This window comes from Mandrillus leucophaeus, unplaced genomic scaffold, assembly GCF_000951045.1.
Source record: "Mandrillus leucophaeus isolate KB7577 unplaced genomic scaffold, Mleu.le_1.0 Scaffold182, whole genome shotgun sequence".
Lineage (NCBI taxonomy): Eukaryota > Metazoa > Chordata > Mammalia > Primates > Cercopithecidae > Mandrillus > Mandrillus leucophaeus.
This window is the reverse complement of record NW_012101832.1, coordinates 332,109-356,391: the sequence shown is the minus strand read 5'-3', so window position 1 is coordinate 356,391 and position 24,283 is coordinate 332,109. Positions and strand designations below refer to the sequence as shown.

Below are 24,283 nucleotides of genomic sequence, written 5' to 3'. Positions count from 1 at the left end.
CCCCAAACCGTACTAGAGAAGATTTTACAAGGCATTTTTATCCCCTTTTAGTTTCAGAGAAATGTAAGGCAAAGCGAAATGAGGATTCAGACCACAGAATTGTAACCATATATGGGCTCACCCCATTCTATGTTAGGGAGCTATGCTGAGAGTCTTGTTTTGGGTTTTGTTTTTTGGGAGTTTTACTCTGTCACCCAGGCTGGAGTGCAGTGACGTGATCTTGGCTCACTGCAACCTCTGCCGCCTGGGTTCAAGCGATTCTCCTGCCTCAGCTTCCCAGGTAGCTGGGATTACAGGCATGCACCACAACACCCAGCTAATTTTTGTATTTTTAGTAGAGATGGACTTTCACCATGTTAGCCAGGCTGGTCTTGAACTCCCGACCTCACGTGATCCACCTGCCTTGGCCTCCCAAAGTGCTGGGTTTACAAGTGTGTGCCACCATGCCCAGCCAAGCTATGCTGGGTGTCTTTTTGAGGTAATTTTGAAATTTACATCTAAGGTACTGAGCCACTAGGATCTATGAATCAAACGCAAGGATACTATAGTTACTACTTTTACTGAATGCTTACAGTGTACCAGCTAGGATATAAATGTATTATGTATATCCTCATACACTATGAGGTAGATAATATAGTCACCCTCATTTTTACATGTGAGGCAACTGAAAAGTAATTTGCTTAAGGTCTCACAGCCAGTAAGTAACAGAGCCCAGATTCAGACACAGACACAGATTTGTAATTCTTTTTGTTGTTGTTGTTGTTGTTGTTTTTTGAGACGGAGTCTCGCCCTGTTGCTCAGGCTGGAGTGCAATGACATTATCTTGGCTCACTGCAACCTCCGCCTCCTAGGTTCAGGTGATTCTCTTGCCTCAGCCTCCTGAGTAGCCGGGATTACAGACGCCTGCCACCATGCCTGGCTAATTTTTTGTATTTTTAGTAGAGATGGGGTTTCACTATGTTGGCCAGGCTGGTCTGCAACTCCTGACCTTGTGATCCGCCTACTTCAGCCTCCCAAAGGGCTGGGATTACAGGCGTTAGCCACCGCGCCCAGCCACAGATTTGTAATTCTTAATTCTTATGTAAGTGAAGCCCTTACTCTTAAACACTGTGTTGAGACCCTAGAATGTTATGGGAAAAGAAAAAAGTCCTGGCTTCTTAGCTCAGGAAGTGAACTTCAGTTCTTTCAGGTGTGTCCTTTGTACTGAGACTTCAAAAGAGTGAGATGACCTTGGCAGGGTCACTTGGCTATGCAAGGGCAGAGCCAAATCTTGCCCACATCACTGGATTTCTAGATAGGTGCTCATTCCACTGGATAGCATTGACTCTCCTGTGGAAGCATTGACTTGATGGCAGAGATGACTTTAAGTGACAAGTTTACTTCATTCATGGGAATGAGAATGGCAGAGGACATTACTAGGGTCACAAATGACCTCCTTGAGGTCAATCCTGGCCCTCAGGCATACAACCAGGAAGAACATTCCTTTGCCAGTAAGTTGTTCTTTTCCATTCTGTTTCTTGTTCTCAGAGAAAACTGGTTTTGAGTTATCTGATGTCTTATAGTCTTTCTTTTCATTTTGTTTATTCAGTTTTTCATGCATGCACTGTCACAATTTAGGAAGGCTACAAGGTCATTTTAGTGTTTTCCTGCAGAGACTCAAAGCACTCAGCATAATTTAAGTAGATTAATTGCAGGAGGAAATGGATTTTTAAAACCGGCCAAAAAGTGCCTTTGGGAGAGGACGGTATTAGTTGCGGATTGGAGTCAGACCAAGGGAAGAATTCTGTCTCTGCAATGCATTTACCCTGACTGTGCTGGGGCAGGTTCTTAACTTGTTTCTTCCTCTGTGAAGTAATGACAATAATATCTACCTTTAGAGTAGTTATGAGAAATGAATATAATAGTGTCTGGTAGATGCCTGTCACTTAGTGGACCTTAACAAGTGAGAGAACACATTTTCGTTTTAGAACAGCGTGAAATCTGTCCTTTCAGCCAGTTACAGCTTCCTTGATATGGAGGGGTAAGGCCTTTTGTAATTGTCTGCTCTGTTATATACAGTACGATTTCCATATGGAGGAGCAGCCACTTGGCCTGGAAGAACTAACCTAATTTAGTTGTGCTGTTGTGGTTTAGGAGCTGATTTCCAGTGGACCAGTGTGAGGTCAATCTCACTTTTGAATGTACAAAGTAGTAGGATCATTTGTTTCAGGGGAAGGTGGTTTCCTGATCTCTTTGGTTCATCCCCAAGTGTTGAGTGGTAATGATTGTGACGAGATGAAAACTTTTTCATATTTGACAAATAGCAATGATAATTACAGTCGGAGCAACCAGTGTTTTCGTTCTGACCAGAAGGAGAGGTTTCCTTTATAGTCATTTAAAATTTTTGTAACTGTAGAAATTATCAGTTGAAGTAGGACTGTTGGTTTGGTTTGTGTGATTTGTAGTCACTTGAGTAACATTTTCTTTGAAGTAAGCAGGAAGACAGTATTGCGGAATGGTTCAGGAAAAATCTCTCTGCCTGTAGAAAATTTTGCCAGGTTGCAGGAGTTGTTGCACCCTTCCCACACTTCTCCATGTGTTAGCAGTGATGTACCTGAGAGCTGTGAGACAGCACCTATACTCATTTTCAGTATTGGAGTTGTATTTTTCCATTTTGTTATTTTCAGATCTCCAGATAGTTTACTTCCACATCCAGTACTTAGTGAGAACTTTCTGTTGTATAAACTTGTAGTTTAGAGAGCTCAACTAGAGTCTAATCTTTGCATTTGAATGTTTCCCGTAGAATATGTTTAAAATAAAGGTCGAAATATCCATGTCTGGTCAGGCACGGTGGCTCACCCCTGTAATCCCAGCACTTTGGGAGGACGAGGCTGGCAGATCACCTGAGGCCAGGAGTTTGCGACCAACCTGGCCAACATGGTGAAACCCCGTTTCTACTGAAAATAGGAAAATTTGCCAGGCATGGGGGCAGACACCTGTAGTCCCAGCTACTCGGGAGGTTGAGGCAGGAGAATGGCTTGAACCCAGAGGCGGAGGTTGCAGTGAGCTGAGATCATGCCACTACACTCCAGCCTGGGCAACAGAGCGGGATTCCCTCTTTAAAAAAAAAAATTCCTTATTGAAGGTACTATATATAAGGTGTCCTATTTAAATGAATACCATTCATTCATTCATTTATTTGCTGAAGTCACTCTGTCGCCCAGGCTGGAGTACAGTGACATGATCTCAGCTCACTGCAACCTCTGCCTTTTGGGTTCAAGTGATTCTCCTGCCTCAGCCTCCTGAGTTGCTGGGACTACAGGTGCATGCCACCATACCTGGCTAATTTTCATATTTTTTGTAGAGACAGGGTTTCACCGTGTTGGTCAGGCTGGTCACGAACTCCTGACTTCAGGTGATCTCCCTGCCTCAGCCTCCCAAAGTGCTGGGATTACAGAAGTGAGCCACTGCGCCCAGCCTGAATACCCTTAATTTAAAGCCAATAGTATATCCTTTGCCTGCCGGGTTCGAGCTTTAAAGTCAATGGTATATTCTTAATAAATAAGATTCAGTAATTGTCCTATTATTCTTAAATACATTCATGAGTGTGAACCATAAATAGTGATCTTGAGCAGTGTTTCGAAGTGTTTCAATAAGAGGAATGGGCCAGGCGCGGTGGCTCATGCCTGTAATCCCAGCACTTTAGGAGACTGAGGCGAGCGGATCATGAGGTCAGGAATTCGAGACCAGCCCAGCCAACATGGCGAAACTCCATCTCTACTAAAGATACAAAAAATTAGCTGGGCGTGGTGGTGGGTGTCTGTAACCCCAGCTACTCCAGAGACTGAGGCAGGAGAATCGCTTGAACCCAGGGGGCAGAGGTTGCAGTGAGCTGAGATTGCGTCGCCATTGCACTCCAGCCTCGGCGACAGGGCGAGACTGTCTCTGAAAAAAAAAGGAATGAGATGACTCCTAGGAAATGATGTTAGAGTATAGAATATTTTGTATCATGTCTTTGGCTTAAATCTATGAATTAATGAAGGTTTTCACCATCCCTAATTACTGTTACCCATGGCCTCCGGAGCTGTAAACTGTCCAGTGATCTCTATGAAGTGAGATTCTTTGCCCAGTGTTAAGAAGATATATCCCTTTGACACTGGCATGATTTGTTCATTTTAAAAGAGAAGAGAGAAAGGGCTAATAAAGTACACATTATCTGCACAGTTGACATCCTTGTCATTTTAAACTGTTTTAAAAATTATTGCTGTACCCTGAAGGTAAGTAGCATAGAATTTGCTCATTATGAAATGACAAAGTTGGGGCCTTTTAAGAAGCCAAGCATGCTTGGTTGGCAATCACTTAGGAGGCAAAGGATTGCTATTTATGGTGGTATTTAATGTCATTTTCAGTAGTACTAAGTTAAAAAGGAAAACGCCATAATGTGTGTAAAACTCTAACCATTTTGAAAGGTTGTTAGAATACAGTTGCCTATAGTCTTTTCATTCCACTAAAATTTGTAAGTTGGTTTAGAGCAGCATTTCCCAAGCTCTTCCACTGAACATTAGTTCTGTGTAGTGCTAATCAGTGTCCTTTGGGGATGAGAAGAGGATCCTTGACAAAAAATGACCAAAGTGAAATGCCTTTCTTCACTGCAGAATTATTATTCAGAGCGTTGGTGCTTATTTGTCTATGACTCTTCAGGAGGGAAGATACATTATGCAACATTACTCAGACTTACTTGGTCATGGACTGCTGTTTGTGAGAACACCTAATAAACGTTTCATGCTATGACTGGTGTGTAGCGGAGCCCAGTTAAGCAGTTCTGGTGTAGTCTATGAATAAAAAATGAATCATTTTGCATAAGATAGCTTGGTAATCATAGGAAAGGACTTTTCTGAGAACAAGATACATCTTCAAGGTAACATAGACTCTTAGTGATAAATGTGATTTCAAAGGTCATCTAAATCCAATGGCCAATAACAGTAATAATAGTAACAGGTACCATTTTTTGAGTACATGATTTTTATCAGGCACAGTGTTGTTATTTTACATGCCTTATTAACCACTGGGTCTTAGTGATTTTTAAATCTTCTTTATTTTTTATTTTAATTAATTTTTTTGAGATGGAGTCTCACTCTGTTGCCCAGGCTGGAGTGCAGTGGTGTGATCATAGCTCAGTGCAACCTTGAACTCCTGGGTTCAAGTGATCCTCCTGCCTCAGCTTTCTGAGTAGCTGGGACTACAGGTATGTAGCACCATGCCTGCCCAGCTACTTTTTTTATTATTGGTGGTGACGAGGTCTTGCTGTGTTGCCCGGGCTGGTCTTAAATTCTTTAGTTCAAGTGATCCTCCCACCTTGGCCTCCCAGAGTGTTGGGATTACAAGTGTGAGCCGCCGTGCCTGGTTTATTTTTTATTTTTATTTTTTGAGATGGAGTCTCAGTCTGTTGCCCAGGCTGGAGTACAGTGGCGTGATCTCGGCTTGCTGCAACCTCTGCCTCCCGGGTTCAAGCGATTCTCCTGCCTCAGCCTCCCCAGTAGCTGGGATTACAGGCGTCTGCCACCATGACTAACTAATTTTTGTATTTTTAGTAGAGATGGGATTTCACCATGTTGACCAGGCTGGTATCAAACTCCTGACCTCAAGTGATCTGCCCACCTCAGCCTCCCAAAGTGCTGGGATTACAGGCTTGAGCCACCACACCCAGCTTACTTTTTATTTTAGAGACAGGGTCTCGCTCTGTCCTCCAGGCTGGAGTGCAGTGGCATGATTATAGCTCAGTGTAACCCCAAACTCTTAGGCTCAAGCACTCTTCCTGCCTCAGCCTCCCAAGTAGCTAGGACTACAGGTGCATCACCACGCCTGGCTAATTTTTTATTTTTTAATTTTTGTAGAGACAGGGTCTTGCTTTGTTGTCCAGGCTGGTCTTGAACTCAATGCCTTCACTACTGCTTTTCCAGTCATCAGATAACTTTAGCATCCTGTTTTCCACATTAGTGGTCTAGAGTGCTGCCATCCTCCCACTATGTCCCCTTCTCCAACTTGTTCTTCACATTGCACGCAATGGTAAGGAACTAAAGAGTCTTAAACATGGGGCTGGCACAATCAGAATTACACTTTAAATGTGGGATTGATTGTGCCAGTCCAGTGTTTAAGACTCATTAGTTCCTTATCATTGTCCTTAGAATAAAGTTCTAATATCTCAGCTTTGTCCAACCCTGTTTACCTTTCTTTTTTTTGAGAGGCAGTCTCGCCCTGCCACCCAGACTGGAGTGCATTGGCGCAATCTTGGCTCACTGCAACCTCTGCTTCCTGGGTTCAAGCGATTCTCCTGCCTCAGCCTCCCAAGTAGCTGGGATTACAGGTGCCCACCGCCATGCCCGGCTAATTTTTGTATTTTAGTAGAGATGGGATTTCACCACTTTGGCCAGGCTGGTCTCAAACTCCTGACTTCAGTTGGCCTCCCAAAGTGCTGGGATTACAGGCATAAGCCACTGTGCCCGGCCTACCTTTCTAACTTTTACTTCTAGCTTCTTGCTTCTGGGCTGCTGCTGTACCAAACTGTAGCCCTTTCAGGAATGTAATACTTTCTGTGAGCTTCAGGCCTTTGCACATGCAGTTCACTTTGTCTATCCTGGTTTTTATTCTTAGGATTTTAAATCTCCTAAGAAGCCTCCTCTGACCAGCCTAAAACTTAGGTGTAAGCCCTGGGGTAGGTGCTATGCTTATTTCCTCCCATAGCATTTTGCATTTGCCTGTGTTGTAACTCTTAATGTACAGCATTATGATTGCCTATTTTAACATTCCTCTTCCTTACAGTAGACTTTAATCTCCTTAAGGACAGGAACTGTGTCTTGTTTAGAATCCCCAGAGCTTATTTAGTACAATGGCTATGCTTATAATGTAAGTATTTATTGAACAAATGAAATTATCCTAAGCCCTAAAACCTTGCAAGATGTTTTAGTGCAGGAAACTGGCCTCAGTGGAGTTAAATAACTAGCATGAGGTCACTCACCTAAAAAGTGGTGAGGAGGGATTAAAATCTAAATCTGTCTAGCTGTAAAGATTGGGCTTCTTTTCCTGCTGCTGCACATGACTGCGCTCTCTCATGTTGCCTTTACACATCCCTGTCAAGTGTTCAAACAGCCCGTGCCTGACAACCCCATTCATAGCTTCTGAGGAAAGTTGCGTCATCTTTGGACAGCCCTGAGAGTTGAAGTGAGTCCTTGCAGAATAATTTCCCATCTATTGATGTTAATTTATGCTTTGGAGAATATAACCTATTTTCGAAAAACAAGTAATTCAGAATTTGTCATCTCCTTAAGGTCCATTTATTAGTTTATTTCATTCCTTCATTCACTGAGTAACCATTTACTGAGCACCAGTGCAATGTTCCTTTATTCTAATGATGTGGTCATTGCTCAGAATGTTTCTGGGCCTTTTTTGGGGATTATCTTCAGAACTTCTTTTTTTTTTTTTTTTGAGAGGGAGTCTTGCTCTGTCACCCAGGCTGGAGTGCAGTGGCGCAATCTCAGTGCAACCTCCACCGCCCAGGTTCAAGCAATTCTCCTGCCTCAGCCTCCCAAGTAGCTGGGACTACAGGTGTGTGCCACCAAGCCTGCTAATTTTTTGTATTTTTAGTAGAGATGGGGTTTCACTGTGTTAGCCAGGATGATCTGGATCCCCTGACCTCGTTATCCGCCTGCCTTGGCCTGCCAAATTGTTGAGATTACAGGTGTGAACCACTGTACCTGGCCTATCTTCAGAACTTCTATCAGATTATTTTGAAGATGTGTGAACATAGTTTTGTTTGTTTGTTAAAACTTGAAGGTGGATTGGATTTGAGAAATAGCTACTAGTTGTTCAGGACCAAGTTGAGTGAAAGATAATGGGTCAGAAATTATAATCTGGCAGTCCTCAATTTTCTTCGATTTTCTTATAATGTTTTTTGAGATGGAGTCTCACTCTGTTGCCCAGGCTGGAGTGCAGTGGCATGATCTCAGCTCCCTGCATCCTCCACCTCCCAGGTTCAAGCGATTCTCCTTCCCCAGCCTCCTGAGTAGCTGGAATTATAGGCATGCACCACCACGCCCAGCTAATTTTTGTATTTTTAGTAGAAATGGGGTTTCACCACGTTGGCCAGGCTGGTCTTGAACTCCTGACCTCAAGTGATCCATCCACCTCAGCTTCCCGAAGTGCTGGAATTACCGGCGTGAGCCACCATGCCTGGCCTATGTTTTGTTTTTTGTTTTTTGTTTTTTTTAAACTTGAACTGAAACTTGAAATAGAAAGATTTGGCATTAAAACAGTCTGTCTTTTACTTCTTAAAGAATCTGGGCTGGGTACAGTGGCTCACACATATAATCCCAGCATTTTGGGCGGTTGAGGTGGGAGGATCGCTTGAGCCCAGGAGTTTGAAACCAGCCTGGGCAATATGGGGAGACCCTATCTCTATAAAAAAAATTTAAAAATTAGCTGGGTGTGGTAGCGTATGCCTGTGGTCCTAGTTATGCAGAAGACTGAGGTAGGAGGATCACTAGAGCCCAGGAAGTCAAGGCTGCAGTGAGCTGTGATCATGCCACTGCACTCTAGCCTGGGCAACTAACCTTGTCTCAAAAAAAAAAAAAAAAAAAAAAGAGTGTGAAGCTCTTATTGCAGTTAACCAGATTTCCTACATGGCCTTCTTCAGTTGGAGCTGTGTAGCGGTCACTCCTTTAGATGGGACATACACTTGGCAGTTTTCCTCAATCCCTGTTACTCCCTGTTGTTACTGACACTGTGGCTAAAATCGGGTTTGATTTATATCTCTATGCTTTGGGGATATATGTAGATAAAAATAAGACACTTGCTGCTTTCAAGAAGCCCTTTTCTGGTAATAGAGGCATATTAAAAAAATAGTTATAATATGTGTACCTGCTATATAATCAAGTGTATATTTAGGTATTAATTGGGCACCTACCACATTCCAGATATGTTGAGTGCTTTCAGTTATTTAAGCCTCAACACTCCTATGAGTTGGTGTTATTTCCTCCATTTTACACATGAGGAAGTGAGCTCAGAAATAGTTAAGTATCTTGGCCAATGTGCAGCTAGTAAGCAGGTAGCTATGATTCAAAAATCATTCTCCCAACCAAAAGCATCAATTCTCACTTTGCCTTTGAGAGTATTGAAGCTTCAACGGTGTAACCAGAGTTACTGGTTTTGTCTCATAGTGATTTGAGTGCTTTTTTTTTGGTTGTTGTTGTTGTTGAGACAGAGTCTCGCTCTGTTGCCCAGGCTGGAGTGCAGTGGCGCGATCTCGGCTCACTGTAAGCTCCACCTCCCAGGTTCAAGCGATTCCCCTGCCTCAGCCTCCCGGGTAGCTGGGACTACAGGCACGTGCCACCACGCCCAGCTAATTTTTTTGTATTTTTAGTAGAGACAGGGTTTCACTGTGTTAGCCAGGGTGGTCTTGATCTCCTGACCTCATGATCTGCCCCCCTCAGCCTCCCAAAGTGCTGGGATTACAGGTGTGAACCACAGCGCCCGGCCTGATTTGAGTGTTTTTTAGGGTAAGAAGATGCAATTGGCTGCTGAGATCCAAGACCAGGGAAGAATGTTAGCTGAAATCCTAGAGATTCTGTTAGATTCTCAGTCCACAGTAATGACAGGTAGAAGAGAAAGCTATAGTAAGTGAATGAATTCAGCTGCCAAATGGAAATTCAAGAATAATTTGGGTTCTCTTCCTACTGTGGCTTGAATTCTAAGGTAAGTGTTGATGAGAAGTAGGACTTGAAGTAGTTTCCTTGCAAACTGCCAAGAAGTAATAAAAACTATGCTGAAGACCTTCACAGGGTGTTAAAGGTCATGATTGGTTTAATCTGGTACATCCAAAGCAGAGTCGAAGGGCCAGCTTTTGAAACAGTGATCAGACATTTGCTGGGATTAGTGGTGAAAAGCCTGGGTTTCCAGCCTAAAAACTGGAGAATTTTATGGCACCTGGTAGTCTTCCCGTACTGTCCTTTATGGCTAAGGAGTTGCTTTCTGCAGGGCTGCAGAGTATGCTAGAGATAGAAGAGAGGTATTTCTTCGAAATGGCTTCAGGGCCTTAAGCAGGTTTTCTCCCTTTCTGAACCTTAACCTTCTGTACATCAAGGAAGTTGAATTGGATGACATTTAATACTTCTCATTTTTTCAGTGCTTATTCAGGCATAGTACATATGCTTTACATATATTACGTTATTTAATCCTTAAGTGGCTCTCTGGTATACATGGTGATATCTATACATTATAGATAAGGAAACTGAGGCTCAGGGTTAGTTCAGTGTCATATAAGTAGAGTCAGAACTTGAAACTAACACTGCCTGACTTCCAAGTGCTTAGTTGTTTTGCCGTGCTGGCACTAATTAGTAATCAGCGAGGTTGTGAACATGTTCTCCCTATTCTTCTGCTCCCTACCCCCACGCTTCAGATGAGCTTCTTTGCCTTGTCAGCTGACTGACCCTCAGGTGTTCTGGGGCTAAGAGAAGCTCCGGTACTGATAAGCCCTGTTGGCCTTCTGCGTTCTCTTCCCAGGATGGGAGTAGCTATTCAGAATCTGTAATCTAAACTTTTGAGAAAAGAATTACGGTACCTATAACACATCCTGTTATCATAACCAAACTCTTTATTTGGATGCCATTGTGAAGTTGTCTCACAACCCCTTTAAATTTTAACAGTGTACTCTTGTTAATGATTTACCTACTTGTTTCATGCCCTTATAAATGTGGTTTGTTACTGGTTAAATGTTCCTAATAATTTAGTAGTAAACTTTATAACAACTTATAGGGTGCTATTTGGTCATACCATTGACCAGGTCTCTTAACTGGCAGATCAAATTTAACAGTAGTCAGATTTTAAATTTTAATATTTATTTATTTACTTACCTGAGATAGAGTCTCTCTGTCACCCAGGCTGGAGTGCAGTGGGACGATCACGGCTGATTGCAGCCTTGACCTCTTGGGTCACGTGATCTTCTGGTCTCAGCTTCCAAAGTAAGTGGGATCACAGGCGTGTGCCACCACACCTAGCTAATTTTTGTATTTTTTGTAGAGATGGGGTCTTACTATGTTATCCAGGCTGATCTGAAATGCCTGAGCTCAAGTGATTCTCCTTCCTTGGCCTCCCAAAATGCTGGGATTACAGGCGTGAGCCACCATGCCTGGCCCAGATTTTTAGTTTTTAAATTTGTTGAAGTTGGATAATGGTTTATGCTATCTATACGTATATATGGCACCTAAGAATTTCCTTGGATGTGCTTGAGGTATTCCATGTCTTGGTAAGCAGTGTGGTGCAGTGGAAAGAGTACCACTCTAGGTGGGACCCGAGTTTGAATCTAGATGTATGGCTAGGGGCCAGTTTTTTAACTTCTTTGAACTTCACTCTTTCTCACTGGAAAAAGGGTATTGTAGTGAGAATTAGAGGGATAAAGTCTGTGATGTACTTAGCACAGAACCTGGCACTAGTAGTTGTTCAGAAATCATTTCATTTCATCATGGGAAATGAGTGGAATGTATGTAGAGAAGTTAATACGGCAAAGTGATAGGGCAGACCACCTTGCTCCTATTTCGGGTCCCTGCTGAATCTCTGCACATGTCAAGGATGAGTTCTCATGTATGGTCAAGTGAGGAATTTCTAGAAAAGATCTCATCTACCTAGCAAAACAACTGTGTTTTTCAGTCCTAGGATATTTAGCTTTGGTGGGAGGAAGCAGATCTAAGGAGATTGTTAAAGGCCTCAGGTGATGAATGGTGAGATGTTTGTATTTGAATGTTTTGCTGAAAAAAGAAAAAAAGAAAAACACACTAATTGATTTTCACCACATTAGGAGCTGCCTCTTAAAAAACCTAAGCAGTTGGTCCAAAATCCGTAAGAAAATCTTTGACTACCACTGGTAGCCTTTGGCACCCTGGAATATTTTCTGTAACTACAGTGAGACAAGTAAGAATACTTGTAATATCTCTTCTGAGATCAACTCTGTTGTGCTTATTCTTAAAAATATGGGGCCAGGCGCGGTGACTCATGCCTGTAATCCCAGCACTTTGGGAGACCAAGGTGGGTGGATCATCCTAGGTCAGGAGTCCGAAACCAGCCTGGCCCACATGATGAAACCCTATCTCTACTAAAACTGCAAAAATTAGTCAGGTGTGGTAGTGGGCGCCTGTGATCCCAGCTACTCGAGAGGCTGAGACATGAGAATTGCTTGAACCCAGGAGGCAGAGGTTGCAGTGAGCTGAGATCACACCGTTGTACTCTAGCCTCGGTGACAGAGGGAGACTCTGTCTCCAAAAAAAAAAAAAAGATAGAAGGCTGGGGTGCAGTGGCTCACTCCTGTAATCCCAGCACTTTGGGAAGCCAAGGCAGGTGGATCACTTGAGGTCAGGAGTTCAAGACCAGCCTGGCCAACATGGTCAAACCCTATCTCCACTAAAAATACAAAAATTAGCTGGGCATGGTGGTGGGTACCTGTAGTCCCAGCTACTAAGTAGGTCACTTGAACCCAGGAGGTGGAGGTTGCAGTGAGTCAAGATCGTGCCACTGCCCTCCAGCCTAGGCAACAGAGTGAGACTCCATCTCAAAAAAAAAAAAAAAAAAGAAAGAAAAAGTGAGAAAAAATGTGTCCTCATCCAGGCACAGTGGCTCACGCCTGTAATCCCAGCACTTTGGGAGGCAGGGGCAGGAGACTCCCTTCAGCCCAGAAGTTCGAGACCAGCCTGGGCAACATGGCGAGACCCCATCTCTACCAATTGAAAAAAATTGAAAAAAGAAAGGAAATATAAAAATTAGTTGGCGTGGTAGCACACACCTGCAGTCCTAGCTACTTAGGAGGGCAAGGTGGGAAGATTGCTTGAGCCCAGGAGGTGGAGGCTGCAGTAAGCCGAGATCGTGCCTCTGCACCCCAGCAACACCCCAGCTTGGGTGACAGAGCCAGACCCTCAACACCCCAGCTTGGGTGACAGAGCCAGACCCTATCTCCAAAAAAAAAAGGAATGATTTTTATCCTTTGTGATGTCAAACTCTGTGGCTGCCTTAAATAAATTAGTTAATCCATCAAATTATAATGTGCTTTTAATAATACGTCATCAGCCCTCTGCATCTAAGCATTCAACCAACCATGGGTCAAAAATATTTTTAAAAATTGTGTCTGTATAGAACATATGCAGACTTTTTTCCTTGTCATTATTCCCTAAACAATACAGTATAACCGCTACATGTATAGCATTTACATTTTATTAGGTATTATACGTAACCTAGTGATGATTTAAAGTATACAGGAAGCTGCGCAAGGTGACATGCACGTGTAGTTTCGCTCACTTTGGTAGCTGCGGTGGGAAGATTGCTTGAGCCCAAGAGTTTGAGGCGGTAGTGCCCTGATTATGCCTGAATAGCCACTGCATTGCAGCCTAGCAACATAGTGAGACACCATCTCTTAAAAAAAAGTATACATGGGAATGTGCAAGTGTTTTATGCAAATACTGTACCGTTTTATATTAGGGACATGAGCACCGAAGGATTTTGGTATCCATGAGAGGGTTGGCTGGGGAGTATCCTGGAACCAGTCTCCCATGGGTCCCAGGGGATGATTGTATTCACTGATGTTCTAGCTTTTTTGTCATCCTTCCCCACCCCCCCCCCACCCCCCGTTCCCACCTTTATCATTGTATTTCCTTCTTAGGTTCCTGGTTGACATTCTAGAAATGCCACTGTCTCTGCCACTAACTTCATACATTACCTTAAAATTTTTCTATTTAAATTAGTTTGTGTTTTCAAATAAAGTGCTTTGTCTTGATACCAGTCTGTGCCTTTAAAGTGCCACTAACATAATGACAGATGCCTTTTAGAAATCTTGCAAACTATTGTATGGCCATTGGCATCACTCTGTTAGTGTTAAAGAAGCTGCATTTTCTTTGCACTAGCCCTGCCCAGTTTTTTCTTCTTTTAATGCTCAGCGGAAAACTGAAGATGGTCACAACTTTCCGACCTTGTGCACATTGCTTCTCTGGTCTATTACCATAGGATACCGTAGCAGTATCTTACAGACATCTTTGGTGGCCAATCAGCAGCAGTTAAATTACCGTAAATTTTTTAAATGGAACTCTGACAGCCAATAAGAAATCCCGTGGGTGGGAACAGTAACAACCCTTTGGCTTGTTTTTAAGAACAATTCTAAATTTTCAGTATTCTGTTTTAGAAACACATGATTCCCTAGTGCAACTGCTATGTGCATTTGCCAGGCATTTCCACGCCTTAAGAGTTCCCCATAGTTTGAAGTCTGAATCTGACCCCTGTTCTGCTTCTCAAGGTAACTTTAAAACAGGAAGTGTACAAAAGAGGTAACTGATGACGTGAACAGCCAATCGTGGCTTTGTGTTCTTAGCCAATAAAGCATTTCAGCCAATGGGATCACTGTGGAGGCAAGGTTTGGTGTCAAATAGCATGCTAGATTGAATGCCTTTGACTGTTAAAGTGGAAGGAGGCTGCAGGGCTTCATTGGAGCCTCGGAGTTTTTCACTGAGGCAGGGGTCAGCTGAAAGACAAAGAAAAATGGCGAATAGTTTGTTGGGGGGTGGGAGGACAGCTGTTCGGGCTTTCACTGGAGTGGACATTCCAGACTCAGGTTTCTGCATCTCCTGCTGCCTTTTGTTTCCTCCGTCCTTTGGGGGGGAGGGATAGGAGTGACTTAAATTCTCCCAGTCCGAGGAGGTATAAATAACTACATGTAAAATTAATGCAGTTCCCGGTAAGTTTAATTCTTTGTTTTGTGTTGAAATGATAGAAACTGTTTAGCTTCAGAGAGTGTAGACAAGTTGCACTGTTCAGAAAATGGCCACTTTACATTCCATGCATACCTTTTGGTGCACCTAGAATACCTTGCTGTGTTTAGATTTTGCATGTCCTTCAACTAGGATTTCTTTCCTAGTTGGCTATCGACAGGATCAGGTACATGGAGAAAGGCTAATCATTTTTCAGGGGCACACAGAAGCAAAACACTTTTCTGTTTGCATTGGGTAAACTTAACTGTTTTCCAAATAATTTTCCTTTGTTCAAGTGCACTGAAGCTTTCCTATGGAATAAGCTGAGTTGTTGTGAGAGTTTTTCTGTTTCCACGCACTTTGTTGACATCTGTGTTTTCAGATATGGAAGCGACACGTTGCTGTTAGAAATTTGTGTGAAAATATGATTTGCACTGTTGCAGGTTCTAATGGTGAAGGCCCACATGCCAGTGTGAAATTTTCCCATAACTTTCTTGATTTACCTGTCTACCTCTAGATTCTAATAAGTACTAATTAATGTAGTAACAGTCTTTGTTTTTAATGCACATTTTAGCTTAGAATGCTGGTTAGAAACATCTTCACTTATATTGACAGTGACAAGAGCAAATCTTTTTCCATAGATTTCACACATTTTGTCAGGTGTTGATTTAGTTCTTTAAAATGATATGAGCAAAGTGCTTTTCATTTTTCCGTATTAAATATTTAAAATCCTGCAGTTTATGAATAGGAAAGTTAAGAGTATAGGCACCCTATCTTTTGCCCTTTATACATATATATATATATGTATATATATATATTTCTCTTTAGAGGTACAAAGCTAACGTAGGTTGCTAATCAGTAACCGGCCAGTTATTATGAACAGTGAAATCTTCAATCCCACGTACTAAGATCTATAATACACCTGATTTTAAAATGCAATTCTTTGTTTTCTTTTTATTTGCAAATACGGAATGAAGGTCATTGGAACATTTCTGCAGCAGACTCAGTGTGGAGCCGTGAGCCAGCAGCACTTAGCCTCTGGGTAGGGAAAAGGAGCAGGCCCTATTAGAGGAGAAGTTTCAAGGGTGTTGATTTGCCTTCCCTAGCTTCCCCTGTAATAAAGGATTTACCTGAGAGGACTGATACGATTTAGATTTGGGGCTCTTGGAGTTGGAATGATATAGCAAGTCAAAGTTCTAGATGCAGGCCTCTGTCGTTGCTTTCAAAAGTGACCTTGAAAAACTGCCGGGGAGTTGAAAGATTGAAGGACAAAGTTTGTTTATACAGATTTGGACTGAAAAGCTCTATTTAAGATGAAAAGAGACTGTACTTCTGATATTCAAGTCGAGTGGTTAGTAGGAATATGTTATAGATTCAAATTAGGAGTTTTCAGGGAATAAGACAATAGGGCTGCATTCATTCTCTCTCCCACTCTTTTTACTTCCCTCCCCCCAGCAAAAAATTCTAAATTCTTTTGGTATGATAGCTGAGTGAACTGCCTAACAGATTCAGAATTCCTTGCATGCTACCGTGTCTTCTTTGTAATCTAGAGGGTTCTTAGTGAAGGAATAGTATTTTAGGAGTTCAGAGTAGTTGTATTTGTGAAAGTTTTGGGGAATTGGAATGCTTATAAGAAGAAAATGTTCATTCTGGGAATTTAAGTCCTAAGATAAAGAAGTATGTGTTAAGGATTATATTTTAAGAGGTACTTACTTTGATTTAAATTTACTTTTTTAAAGTCATTGATTATTTATATGTTATCAGTTGTTCCAGGTTTTATATATGATTTTAAAAACAGTTGTAGGTACTGTCTTGACCCTGTTGGCCCTACAAGAAGGCCTGTAGCAGGGGAGGCAAAAGTGAAGGTGTGGTACAGTATGAGGTAAACCATAAACTTGAGAACTTGGTGGATTTGGCTTCTTGGAAAGACACCCAGTCACTGCCTCTCGCCGAGGTTCTTCACCATTTTTGGATCATAGACTCTTTGAGAATCTGACCCACTACCTGGAAAAATGCACATGGGCATGCCTGTGCAAAACCTTTGATGACTAAGTTATTTTCTAGTGTATGTCAAATGGTGTTTAACACTTTAGCCAGATAGATGTTTACTAGACAAATGAAGAAAACTTTGCTTCCAGAAAGAGCAAAGACCTAGAGAGCTAACTGTAATTTGGACCATGGGTGGCTGTGTGTGTAAGTGGGGGAGGCTTAGATAGGGTCTAGAGATGTCAACATTTATTTACTCTGATCACAATGTTTGAGGCGGTATGGTACAGACCATTTAAAGTCAAGAGATCTGTGTTCAAGCCCTAGTCACCTTTATCACCAGCTTTGTAGTTTGGGCAAGTCAGCCATTTAGTGTTAGCTTCCTCACATGTAAAAATGGGACCTAAAAATAGTGTCTTATTTAGTGGTGAGTCCTGAATGAGATCATGTGTGTCAAAGTACTTTGCAAATTGTGAAGAACTACGTAATATTAGTTGTTACTAATCCAGACTGTTTGGGGGATGAAACCTTTATGAAGATAGGTGTGGCATCAAAGAAAAAAATGCCAGTATTTTAATATTTTTAAAAAGGAGTTAGTTTAAACCTGACACATGTCTTTTTAAACTGCCTTCACCTGCATATTCCTGTTTATGCTGACATGACCCTATTTATTTAATGCATACGTTGAGACCATCCTTTACTGTGAAAGATTCCTGTGAAAGAATTTTAACCCCTTCGTCAAAATTTAAGAACCTCTCAGAATAAGATGAAATGGGTATGCTGATTTTTAAAAAAACTTATTAGATTAAGGAACCTCTCAGAATAAAATATGGAAGCCTGTTCAGTTTGCATTATGAGATTTGCATTATAATGCAGGTAAGTTGTAATGGTTGCAGATGTTTACCAAGCAGGGGTTACATTTTTAGTTTGTATACCAAATATTTATAAAGTAAACTGGAACTATTTTTTTTTGTTTGCTTTGTGATTATCATGTCAGTTTTCAAGCATGGTAGGTAGGTATAGCCTGCAGTATATATAGTAAGCAAATAAATGTTGGGATGAATGCCTTTTTTTTTTTTTCCCCCAGACAGGGTCTTGCTCTGTTGCCCAGGCTAATATGCCAGGCTGAAGAGCCATGGCATGATCATGACTCACTGCAGCCTCCACCTCCTGGGCTCAAGCAATCCTCCTACCTCAGCCTCCTGAGTAGCTGGTACTACAGGCATGTGCCACTGTGCCCAACTAATTTTTTTTTTTTTTTTTTTTAAAATAGAGACGGGGTTTTGATTTGCTGCCCAGGCTGATCTCACACTCCTGGGCTCGAGTGATCCTGTTGCCTTGGCCTCCCAAAGTGCTGGGATTACAAGCGCTGGGATTACAGGTGTGAGTCACTGTGCCCAATTGTGGGATGAACACTTTTAAAATAAGAAATAATTGATTGCTTATCAAAAATCTAATGTAAATTTCACACAGTTAATACCCACTGTGAGATACTTTTCTAACATAATTGGTGGAAACTCATGGGGATTTCTTTTTAATCTAGCCTACATGCCCAGTGTCATCTATTTTTAGGACTTCCTTCCCTGCGCGCCCCCCCCCCGGGGTGGGGTTGATATTTTGTGATGTTTGATTTCCTGTCCTATTAAGTCACTTCCTCTCAGGCCTATGGTCAGTCAGCATTGGTGTCTGCTTCCTATCTGTGCTTTGAAAGAGTCATATTCAGACAGAATGAGGTTTGGCAAAATTGATATTGACTTTACCAAATAAAATTCCAGTTCCAGGGATGTGTAGGTTTAAAAACAGCAACTGTGGTCACTTTGGGCTTTTGTTTTTAAAACAAGATGAGGTCTCCTTCTTAAAGAAGCTAAATACTTTTGTGGGGGCTTCAGTAACCCAAAAAATGTATAAAAGCTGAACATGGCTATCTTCATGAATGGAATGATTTTTGCCTATTCTTATTACTGATAATATATGCATACAGAGTTTGAATACGTCTAAATTAGGCTGATAGGAATCACTTAGAGATCTAGTCTAGTTCCCTTCTTGGCAAGTGGGGAAATTGAGGCCCAGTAAGTTCAGGTACCCTAATCCAAGTCTTTCAGCTTTTTAGGAACAGGCCTGTACAAGTTTAGAGATTTGACTCCCACTCAATTTGTTGCACGTTTCTTTTATTCCTCTAGGTTGTTTTCACTTTTTATTTTTCATGTTTCTTTTCCTTTTGGCACTTCTGTATAGGTTTGCTGTTTGGATATAGAAGGAACAGAGAGAAAATGGGCCATGGAAGAGGTTCAGAAGTCTTTACCTGAAGTGTGTTGGTTAGAAAGTCTGCTGCAGCAGATTTAGTGTCCCTTTGGGATCTGAAGATACCTTGCCTCAGCCAGTTGCTTATTCAGAAAGCTGAGAACCAGCTAGGAAGCTAATGGTGCTCACCTGTGAGGTATTCCAGAGAGCCGGGTTACTGTTATGCATTATGAAGAAGTTAGGGTATACAAACACATGACTTGCATGCCAGTTAGTGTTTATTGTTTTTGTTTTTTGTTACTACATTTCAAGAACAAGCTGATTCCCAAAAAAGTTTGTACCTGGCTCTTAAAGTAAGTCCACAAGCTAACCTGTATTTAATAAACGCAGATTCCAGGGTCATTTTAAGCATTTGAGAAGACGGAAATAGGAATCATTGTTTATAGACACCCAAAACAATATCTTAACTATGCTGACTTGACTCTTTCCCATCAGCAAAGTGGTATTATGTGTGTATGTGCTTGTGTATGGTTGAGTGGTTTTTGTTCTTATCTTTATATTCTTTGATAGACCATGATATACTTTAACATTTTTAATTTTTCTGAAGGTGATGACCTTCATATGTTTAGACAAAAGTTATAGTTCATTGAAAGAGTGAGGGCTTGAATGATGTAAGTTATATAATATTTAAGTCCTAAAATATACTGACTGAAAATTATGATAGACATAGCTGGATAGACTATACTTCATGTCTGCATTTCCCAGAAGTTTAGTTTTCTTTCTTTTTTTTGGAGACTAAGGTCTTGCTCTGTCACCCAGGCTAGAGTGTAGAGTGTAATGGTGTAATCATAGATCACTGCAACCTTAAACTCCTGGGCTTAAGCAGTCCTCGCACTTCAGCCTCCAAGTAGCTGGGACTACAGATGCATGCTACTAGGCCTGGCTAATTAAAAAAAAAAATTTTGAGGGCTGGGCGCAATGGCTCACGCCTATAATCCCAGCACTTTGGGAGGCCAAGGCAGGCAGATCATGAGGTCAGGAGATCAAGACCATACTGGCTAACACGGTGAAATTCGTATCTCTACTAAAAATAGAAAAAAATTAGCCGGGCGTGGTGGCGGGCTCCTGTAGTCCCAGCTACTCGGGAGGCTGAGGTAGGAGAATGGCGTGAACCCAGGAGGTGGAGCTTGCAGTGAGCCGAGATGGCGCCACTGCACTCCAGCCTGGGCAACAAAGTGAAACTCCGTCTCAAAAAAAAAATTTTGACTGGGTGTGGTGGATCATGCCTGTAATCCCAGCACTTTGGGAGGCCAAGGCGGGTGGATCACTTGAGGTCAGGAGTTTGAGACCAGCCTGGACAACATGGTGAAACCCAGCCCTTACTAAAATAACACCAAAATTATCCGGGCCTAGTCCCATCTTCTCAGGAGGGTGAGGCACAAGAATTGCTTGAACCGGGAGGTTGCAGTGAGCCATGATAGTGCCACTGCACTCCAGCCTGGGCAACAGAGTGAGACTCTGTCTCAAGAAAAACAAACAAACAAACAAAAACCAATTTTTTTTTTTTTTTTGTAGAGATGGAGTCTCATTATTTTCCCTGGCTGGTCTCGAACTCCTGGCCTCAAAGGATCCTTCTACCTTAGCCTCAAAAGCACTGGTATTTACAGGTGTGAGCGTCTGTGCCTGGCTAGTTTTCTTTTTAATCTGTTCTTTCTGCTACCTCAATATTGGGGCTCAACTCTTTATAATGTGGTCAGATTCTATTTGTGTTATCACTCTTATCTTCTTGTCTCTCCCTTTGGGATCCCAAAGTCAGACCCCGCTATTCAGTAATTGATCAAAAGTTTTTCTCTACTTACAGTATTTATTCTAAATTAAATTACAGTCTAGAACCTGCGGTGAAAATGGGCAATCAAAGGATAAGGAATAAAGTTAAATTCCAGTATAGAGGAAGAACTAAAGAAAAAAACAGATAGTAAATGTTTAACTTTAAAATGGCATAACATTGTGACCTTGTGTTCCTTAGTTCAAAGAAAGAAGACTAAAATAACCACAGCAAATAGCAGCGCGAATTCACTTGGTTATCCTTTCTTCTTGGAAGTACTACGGTTTTGGTCTGTTTCCATAGTTTCAATTACATAGAAAACTAAAGGGGAGACCTGCTTGATTGAAAGTATCCAGATAAAACGAAATTGTCTTCTGTTTATCTAAGCTATATAGTTCTTACCTTCAAGGAAATGCTAAAGTTGGATGCTTTTTACACTTCCTTTCACCAATTCACCATGCATGCGTGTCTTTTTTGTGGAGAGTTTAAAAAGGTATACAAATAAAATTTTACTCTGAGACTGATGATGTTTATCAGGTATTAGAAACTGATACGGAAAGAACAAGCAAAATACACAATTCAGAAGAGGGGAGACCTTGGCTTAGGAATGAAGGGAAACTGTTTAACTGGATGTGGACTCAGGGAGGTAGGGACAAGGGCATTCCAGGCGTTGGGAGCAACAAGAGTAAGATCATGATTCAAAAAGTACATCTTGGGTTAAAGAGAGCAGTAAATGGTCAACTGCTTAGAGCATAAAGAGATGAGTTAAGGACAGAAAGGAGTGGTAAAAGAAAGACGTATGGAGAAGTAAATTGGGTCAGATGTTGAAGGGCCTTGTTTGACAGGCTAAGAAATTTGAACAGGCTCTGCTTGACATTGGTGACCATTGGAAATCTGGAGTAGTAGAGTGATGTGGCGTTATGAGAGCTGCGCTTTTATAAGATTTATTACACATCTTAGGTTCACAACCTTTATAGGATTATTAAGTTTAAAACAGGTTGTAACATAAAGGGCTTAAAATTGTACCTGGCACACAGTAACCCCTAATGAGCATTGGCTATCATCATTTTTATTACATAGAGGCGATGAAGGTCTGAACAGAGATAGTGGTAGTATGAAGAAAGTTCAGGAGGTGGACACTGCTGGACCCTATTACTATAGAATTTAGCAGCTGATTAGAATTGAACAACAGAGGAGAAAAAGTGCAAAATGATACTGAGGTTTCAAGTCTGGGTGACTGGAGGATAGAAACAGAAATTCAGGAAGAGCAAGTTTGGGGGGAAAAGAAGATAGATTTGATTTGGGGCACGTGGAATTTCACTTCTGGGTAGCTTTCTGGTTGTAGATGTCCAGCTTTCCGGTTGTAGATGTTCAGTGTATGCAGGAGTGAATGAAGCTTTGGAGAAATATCAAAATTGGTAATGTATATTTGGAATTTAGGCTCATAAAGATTATAACTGAACCTAAGGGACAAACAGGAGAGAATCAAGAAAGAGAATTGACAGAAGACTAGTGCTACATGTCAAAGATGGAAGCACAAAAAAGGTCTGACTCTAAAGTTGAGAAATCCAGAAATGAGCATGGTAGAGTTCTCTAGGTCAGTGTTCTCTAAGCTTTTTTTGGTTGCACACTCCTGTTGTCTGAGTGTGCAGTTCCCATGTATGAATTAATATTCTTTACTCCAAAAAGTTACTTGCTCAGTTTTTTAGTATTAGTTTAGTAAAAATAGAGAATATCTGTAACTCCCCTTAATCCAGGCGTATACAACAAGGTAAAGATTTTGTTGTTAGCCTACATCTTCCTTGCAGTACTTGGAGCACCATATGTAATACATGGTCTTGTGACAAGTTCAACTAAATGAGGGCATCAGTATCAGCTCATAGGTTAAATATTCGAGAAGCTAATATTAACACTTTCTGTGTGTGCCTTGATAAGTAAAAGACTAGAAATACTGCCTTAGAATCTGGTGACCTTCACTTGCTTTAAAGATGTACAAATATTTCCTTGAGATTAGTACATATACCACATCTCCATTCGGTACAAAGACTACATTTTATTTTCTGAGTTGCACTGGGCTTAATCTTACTGGTTTTAGCTTTGTAAAATCTCAAATGGCAGCATCCTGCATGAAGCTGACCAAAAATACATGTGTAGAAATTTGGCAGCATTTGCTGAGCAAGTAATTTATAGCCCACATGATCATTATAGCACCAATGAGCAGCACACAAAATTAATTACCAGGAATGGGACTAGCCTCATCTGTAGGATTTAGCAGAATTTTTAATATAAGGCACCTATATTTAGTTTCTAGGCTGCGTATGTTGTAATTATCCTTAATCTAAAAGGCAATAAGAAACTTTTCACTAGAGAAATAGTGGTAAATTTCCAGCCATTTTACCTCATTTTTTATAATCTGAACTCCATGATTATTTTCCTCTTGGAAATTCATTGTCCAGATGCCCATGAAGCTCCCCTTAAAGGTGGTTAAGCAATGTAATAGTATGCGGTGTTTATATGAAGCATAGTACTTTATAGTTAGTGAAGTGATTTCATACTCATTCTCTTATTTGGTATTTACCTAATGTAAGTAGGACAGACGATTATCATCCCCCATTTTGAGGGTGACAAAATGGAAGACAGAGCCTAATGACAGAGGCTTTTGCTGTTTATACTGCACTTTCTTACTGTATATGAAAAAGAGTCTATAGCTGTGTCCATCTTAGGGGACTAATTTTTCCTCCTACCTTCCCTTTTCCTATACTTGCTTCTCCCTTGAAAGGCACAGAACTTTCCCAGAGTTCTCATCGACTCTCATATTATAAACTACTTATCAGGCTAATCATAAAGGGAGCAAACATACAGTCAAATTGAATTACCTTTAAAGTGTTTGTCAAAATAGGTGAACACAGTCACTTTTTGGAACAAAGCATAGTACAAGTAGATAGATACAATTGAGCACTACTAGTGTTTTTGGGAAATCGTCTTTAATGAATCCTAAATTCACTAAGGTCGGATAAGTAGTTGAAGAATTTTTTTCCAAATAGATATGTGGTTAGAATTGTATTAGGTGTTCTGTGGTGTTCCTTAGCTATGCAAGTACACACTTTGTGGTACGTATTGAGGCACCTCCCAAATTTGGGTTCTCATCTTGAGTCACAGAGATCAATATTTTTAGATGAATCATTGTGTTCTTTTTTGTCTTTTTGAGACGGAGTCTCTCGCTCTGTCGCCTGGCTGGAGTGCGGTGGCGCGATCTTGGCTCACTGCAACCTTGGCCTCCCGGGTTCAAGCTATTCTCCTGTCGCAGCCTCCTGAGTAGCTGGGACTACAGGTGCCCACCACCATGCCCAGCTAATTTTTGTATTTACTAGAAATGGAGTTTCACCATATTGGACAGATAGTCTTGATCTTATGACCTCGTGATCTGCCTGCCTTGGCCTCCCAAAGTGCTGGGATTACAGGGGTGAACCACTACGCCTGG

At 41.4% G+C, this 24,283-nt stretch overlaps 1 protein-coding gene across 5 annotated transcripts in view; it reads left to right on the top strand.

Annotated features, from left to right (window-relative positions):
- The window catches only part of NFYC (nuclear transcription factor Y, gamma), an 80,532-nt gene that overhangs the window by 3,692 nt on the left and 52,557 nt on the right, over nucleotides 1–24,283 (top strand). The window contains exon 1 of one of the 5 annotated variants that reach the window (XM_011977627.1): nucleotides 14,444–14,737. The exons of the other annotated variants lie outside the window; for them this stretch is intronic. The gene's annotated coding sequence lies outside the window, so the exon portion shown is untranslated. Of the gene's footprint in view, nucleotides 1–14,443; nucleotides 14,738–24,283 lie in introns of those variants that run through there. 5 annotated transcript variants of the gene reach the window in all.